The sequence below is a fragment of the Glycine soja genome, chromosome 11 (genome assembly GCF_004193775.1).
Source record: "Glycine soja cultivar W05 chromosome 11, ASM419377v2, whole genome shotgun sequence".
In the NCBI taxonomy this organism is placed as follows: domain Eukaryota; kingdom Viridiplantae; phylum Streptophyta; class Magnoliopsida; order Fabales; family Fabaceae; genus Glycine; species Glycine soja.
Genome location: NC_041012.1, coordinates 31,118,027 through 31,125,117, shown reverse-complemented (window position 1 = coordinate 31,125,117; position 7,091 = coordinate 31,118,027). Strand labels below are relative to the sequence as shown.

General features: G+C 36.7%; 1 non-coding gene across 1 annotated transcript; it reads left to right on the top strand.

Annotated features, from left to right (window-relative positions):
- Nucleotides 1–1,519: 1,519 nt before the first annotated feature.
- LOC114377693 lies at nt 1,520–1,626 on the top strand. Its single transcript, XR_003659132.1, has one exon. It is a non-coding gene; the product is annotated as a small nucleolar RNA R71 (small nucleolar RNA).
- The last annotated feature ends 5,465 nt before the right edge of the window (nt 1,627–7,091 follow it).

Sequence of the window (7,091 nt, the reverse complement as noted above, 5' to 3'; positions counted from 1 at the left end):
CACCAACTCTAACTAAGACATCCTCTATGAAACCAGCAGGATAGGAAACACTTCTATTAGCTAAATGAATTACCACATCAGTTGACTGCAAAGGACCAAGAGATAGAGAATTAAAAATAGACAAAGGCATAACACTAACAGAAGCTCCTAAATCTAGCATGGCATTGTCAAACTTATTGTTCCCTATAATACAAGGTATGCTGAATGTACCTAGATCTTTACATTTTTCAGGGATTTGGGGAACAAATTTACCAATCAATGCGGAGACATTTCTGCCCATACTAATTCTTTCACTTCCTTTAAGCTTCTGCTTATTAGTGCACAACTCCTTCAAGAATTTAGTATATCTTGGAATTTGCTTTATTGCATCCAGCAGAGGTATGTTTACCTCTACTTTTCTAAATGTTTCCAAGATCTCCTTCTCTGCTTCTTCCATTTTTTGTTGGAAATTTCTCTTGGAGGGAATGGAAGAGGGATATGCTGCTTCTGTAAATCAAAATTACCAGTGAAAGATTCACCTGCATAGAATTTGGTAGGTAACTTACTCTTTAAATTTTTGTCATCATCTTTTTCTGGAGTAGAGTGAGGTTGGGCAGGTTCATTTGCGGACGAGGAAGGTGCTACTAGTTGAGGTCCTTGACACTGCTTTCCCAACCTTAATGAAATGACACTCACATTTTTGGGATTCTGGACAGATTGAGAAGGCAATCGGTCTGAATTCTGGGACTGTTGTTGATTTAACTGTGTAGCCAACTATCCCATCTGATTAGTTAAGCTCTGAATGGAGGCTCTGGTCTCTTGTTGAAACTGCATGTTTTGTATAGTCATTTGCCTCACAAGTTCTTCAAGGGAAGGTTGCGGAGGGGCCTCAACTGTTTGTTGTTTCTAGGGCTGTTGCTATTGGATTGGTGGAGGAACGTATGGTCTGCTTGGGCCAACAGCATTTTGAAAATAAGGTTGTTGTTGTTGTTGCTGTTGTTGTGAAGGATTCGACCATCTAAGGTTGGGATGATTCCTCCACCCGGGATTGTACCTGTTGCTGGAGAGGTCATAATTGTTCTGTTGTGGCTGATTTTGCTGTTGAGGTTGAGGAGGTCTATTGTAGATGTTTGCAGCATAAGCTTCAGGCTGTTCAATTGCTTCAGATTGTTGCACAGAAGGGCAAAGGTCTGTGTGGTGGTCGGCAGAGGAGCATAAATCACAGAGTCTGGCAACAGGTGCACATTTTTCATTCATGGCTAGTTAGGTTACAAGGTTAACCAAGGAATCTAGTTTACCTTCAAGCTTCTTAGTCTCGACTAATGACAATAAATTCGTGGCTACTTCATGCACTCCTCTAATGACAATAGCATCACTTCTGGCACTAAATTGCTGGGAGTTTGAAGCCATCTTCTCAATTAAATTTCTGGCTTCAGCAGGAGTCATGTCTCCAAGGGCTCCACCACTGGCAGCATTTATCATACTTCTCTCCATGTTACTGAGTCCTTCATAAAAATATTGGAGAAGAAGCTGCTCAGAAATCTGGTGGTGAGGATAGCTGGCACATAGTTTCTTGAATCCCTCCCAGTATTCATATAAGCTCTCTCCACTGAGTTGTCTAATGCTTGAAATATCCTTTCTGATGGTCATGGTCCTGGAAGCAGGGAAATTTTTTTCTAAGAATACTCTCTTAAGGTCATCCCAGCTCGTGATGGACCATAGAGCAAGGTAATAAAGCCAGTCCTTTGTCACTCCCTCTAAAGAATGAGGAAAGGCCTTCAAAAATATGTGGTCCTCTTGGACATCTGGGGGTTTCATGGTGGAGCAGACAATATGGAATTCTTTCAGATGTTTATGCGGGTCTTCACCTGCAAGGCCATGAAACTTTGAAAGCAAATGGATCAGTCCAGTTTTAAGAACATATGGGACATCCTCATCAGGGTATTGGATGCACAAGCTTTCCTAGGTGAAATCAGGTGCAGTCATTTCCCTTAGAGTCCTCTCACGGGGTGGAGGTTGTGCCATGTTCTAAGAATGTTAAAAATCAGAATGTTCAAAACAATAATGCTCAAAATCACGAATAACAGAATGCTCAGGATGCTCAAAAGGTACTAAATGATGTCTAACTAATCTATGAAATGTCCTATCTATCTCAAGATCAAAGGGTTGTATATCAGATGGATTGCCTCCAGTCATATACTATATTCAGCATGCACAACTAGTTGCCTTCTTATGCAAGTAACAGTGTAGGTTTGAACTACAGCTACCATTAAATGATATCCAAATGACTTTAAATTTTGTGAGCAACCTTATAAAATGATGAGAAGATAGCACAAAAAATTTCAAACAAAAATTTAAAGTCTAACTATGGAAGCTAAAAATGATAAGTTAAGAAAAATAAGAGAATAATACTTGGAAAATAAAAACTTTTGACAGAATCTCAATTTTTGGATGAAGGAGACCTCAACATGCCTATGGCAGGCTTTTGCGGCATGGGAAATTTGTTTCTACCCCAAATACATATATAATAATAGCGATTTTGATAACCGGAGCAAAAGTTATGGTTGTTTGAAGTTTTGACAAAAATCAAATTTGCTACTTTTTTGGAACTTTTAAATCTGACCAAACTAAGGGCTCCAGCTATTTTTCCCACAAAATATGGATCAAAAGAAGTGACCACAAAAAAATTCAGCCAAAAATAACAACTATAGCTACCAAAACAAAAAATCCCAATTAATTCAGCAAGTGTGGTCTCTAAAATCCGTCGCTAAGGGATTTCCACTACTACCCTGTTTTCTAATTTAACAAAAGTGGTCGCCAAATCCGTCGCAAAGTACTATTCACAGAAAAACACAAAAACTGAAGCAGGGGAAGCGCTGAACAGAAAAACTAAAACAAAACACCACACTAAACAAAATAGCAAGACACTAAACAACGCTTAACGCAACACGAACACCACACTAACACAACACACGAAAGCATAAAACAACTAAACATAAAACATGAATTACTAGCTATTATGAACCTTTGGACACTGCTCCCCTGTAATGGCGTCAAATTTGATCGGGACCGTACCGGAATCAAATAAACATTAAAATGTAGTAACTAGGAAGTGATCCTAGGTCGTTTCCCAACGAGCAATGATACACCAAATGTTCATGACATATAGTAGGAAAATAGTAACGAATGGGGGGGGTGTTTGCTTTTGTAAATTAAACAACGAATAGATGTGAATTAGAAAATATCAGAATTAAAACACGTTGCTTCCCCTTGATTCACAAGCAAGTTTCTTATCCTAGGTTACGAGAGTCTATCCTTATTCAGTTCAACCACTTAATCCAACCCTAAATTAAATTACTAAGCAAAATTTAACATAAGGCATTCATTATGTGATTAAGCAACACATACATCAATTACTCATAAACGATCATTAAGCATGAACATAAATTAAGCGCAGAGACAATTAATCAAGCACTAAGCATGTATGAAATAATAACAACAAATTCAGAGTAATTAGTGAAGAGGAAAAACTGAACAGAATTTAACAGTAATAATAGAACCTCAAAGAGAACTGTGCTTGATCCTAAAGAGAAAACAATGCTGGGGACTTAGCCTTCCATTAATCAATAGAGAATGAAATTATAGATTGAAGAACGAAATTTTATTGTTAAAACTAAAAGTCAGAACTGGAATTGCCAAAAACGAAAAAAAAAAAGGAGAAAGAGAAGAGAGAGAAGAGAAGAGGAGAGGAGAGCGAACCTAAACTAAAACCTTGGTGCTGTTATATAGTTTTCCAGCCCCAAAGCTTACAAATCTGTTTTAAATCCAAGCCCATAAATAAAATAAAATCAAATCTATATAAGATAAGATAAGATCTAGATGAAATAATATCTAGATGAGATCAAATCTAAATAATATCTAGATAAGATAAAGTCTAGATAAGATAAAATTTGTAGAATAAAATAGTCTGCCCTCTTCAAGTCCAAACCCAATTCTAGATTTAAGCCCAATGCTTCATTAATTCCTAAAATTAGATTAAAAACATCAAATTAGTTGAATGGGCCCAAATAATAAAACTGCCTATTTAATTTGACAATTAAGATTAATCAATACTTAAAATGGTGCAAAAAGGATTAAGAAATAGGAGAAAATAATGGCACATCAGTATGCTTATGTAATATGTCTACAAGGAGATATTGTTTAATTTGTGAAAGTTGTTAAGTTGGGTATATAATTTTCTTCATTTCTCTTCATCAGTTTGATTTGTCATTTTATATCACAAATAATATACCTGCTTTTTCCATGCAGAGTACTGCAATAGAATTGCAGAGCGAGTAGCTGTTGGGATAATTAGCTATGTTTAATGGAAATTAAAGGTGTTTTCTATGTCATTTGAATCTTCAGCTGTATTTATTTAACCTATACTATGTTCTTTGTGTAAAGCTTTATTGCACTCTTAAATATCCATAGCCAAGTGTATTCTCCATTTCCGTGATGGTGTACTATTGAATTTGACCATGTGCACATGATGTATAGACCTTATTGAAGCTTTTGATATGCAAGAGATTATACAGGTTTTACTTATGGCCAGATTAAGATTTGCTTCGTTGCATGTTACAAGTTATAGTCAAAAAGCAAGTTAATGCCTCATTGCTTCAATTTTGAAATTATAGAGGTTTTTTTTTGTGAACATTGACTTTGGGTTCTTGCATTTGAAACTGGATATTTTAATTGGACAAATATTTGTGGACAAAATGCTAGTTAATGCCTAGAAAGAGAGAAAAAAAGATATAAAACATTTGGTGTGAAAAAGCATCAATTTTGAAATTGCTTTCAAATAACCGTCTTTGAATGTCGAAGCAGACGCAACATTCAAAGATGGTTATTAGCTAATAACTGTCTTTAAACATCAAAGCAAACATAGCATTCAAAGACAATTATTAGCAAATAACTGTCTTTGAATTGTTCTAACTTTCAAAGATGGTTATTAAAATAACCGTCGTAAAAAGTAATTTGGTTTTAACGACATTATATATAATGACAATTTACAACCATGGTTAAAAGCACTTATTAACCGTCGTAAAAAGCCCTTTTCTAGTAGTGATGGCACCATACATTCAGATTATGATGAGTCAATGGCAACTACAAATCTAAAGAGGCTATGCTCAAGTTGCTGACTTCTCACTAAGTAAACTAGAAAACTTCAAACTCTGATTTATGTTAATTAGTAGTGGCATGATTCATTGCTTTGTCTGCTCACACTACCAATTCTTTTTAGATCTCTTATTTATCAAAGCACTTGATATAAGTAAATTGATCACACCATAGGAATTAACCCCTTCAAATTACATTGCTGGAAAACACATGAACAACAAACTCTATTAAATCAATAAAAAATCTTAATTAGAAATGCCCCGTCAAGGTCACTTCCTTTGAAAATGACATACTGACATCTCATCATGAAGTGGTCCTAGTCTGGAGCCTGAACCATACAGATATGAACTCTTCCACAACCCAACATACATATTTTTTGTTATTTTAACCACCAAGATATATCAACTATTTAAGAGCCAATACTGGCAACGAGTTTTAGGATCCAAAAACAGCTGAAAATGGAAGTTTTTTTCTAAAAATTCAAATCCGAAAACACTAAACACAGGGTACAATCCCTTTCTAAACTTAGAATCCCCAAAAACAAGCTCCTTGGTCCTTTCCTCCAAGCAAACCAAAGTCAGCATACACAATAACAAAACACGCCAATTAAAAAAAGTTTAATTTTTATACACATCTAGCATAACTTATGAAAATAGGTTACGACTTATAAAAATAGTTTAACCTTATTTCATAGGGGCCACGACACCTATGAAACACACACCTTGTGCAAGCTCTCCCACCACGGCACTGGCACCCGGTACCCGTGGGGCGGCGGAATCAAGCATAGGGGCGAGTCCTCTGGCCTGGGGCAGTGCCTCTCCCTATAGTGGTTCGCATTTGCAGCGGGGCACGCCTCCACGCTGTGTCCACCCGCCTCGATCGCCGCCACAAGGCGGTGACGCTGCTGCGGGTCGGCGCCGGAGCGGAGTAGCGTCTGGCGGTCGGAGGTGGCAAGCGAGTCACCGAGTGGGGTAAAGACCTTCCCCTTTCTTCGCTCTCTAAAAAGCCCCATTTCCCACAAAAACCCTAGCACTGATTGCGCCGACGGGTGCCCGCTCTCGGTCATGTTGTGTGTATCGCAGATTGTAGAGTTTAGCTACAGTGACGTGAAGAAAATTAATAAAAGAAAAATTAGCAAGGATCTTTGCTAGAGAGAGAGAGAGAGAGAGAGAGAGAGAGTGACGTGAAGAAGTTGAGGCGCCAACTCCCTCATCTCCCGCAATGTCGCGATGAAGAATTTGAAGCGACGAGAAACAATGTGAGAATGAGAGAGAAAGGGGCTTATGTATGCTGCCTGATAAAAGAAAAAGCCATAAATTAAATAAAAATAATAACCATTTAAGACGGTGTTCCCAAGACCGTCTTTATTTTCAAGCATTCCAAGGCAGTTTTCTTGAAACTATTTTTAAAATGTTAACAATATTTACAGTATTGCCATTGTTAAACAAATAAAGACTGTTTTTTATGACCGATGTGAATACCGTGTCGTAAAAAATAATATTTTTAGTAGTGTTTATTTATGTGACTTTTCCTTAAAATATTTTTACACGAATAATTAAATTTTGTTTTCTTAAAAGTGATTGTTTACAAAAAGTAAGGTTTTATTTAGAGTTAATTATATTTTTGGTTCGTGAACTTTTTTGAGTTTTCACTTTTAGTCCCTAAACTTAAAATTGGATAATGTTGGTCCGTAATCTTTTTCTCTGTTAATGTTTTTAGTCTTTTTCTTTGTTGTCCCATTAAACGATGATGCAATGACCAATGAGAATGACATGTGTCATACTTTGTAAATAATTTAATGGATTTATTTTCTGGCAGCTAAAACTCCCAAAAAATGTTTGGCTAGATTTTTGAAAGGCATGAATTGTTTCTTTCCCCTCACCTTCTCCCACTTCTTGTATCACACAAAACTTTCCAGAATCAAGGATAGAGAAAAACATGCTCAAAACATCAGTGGC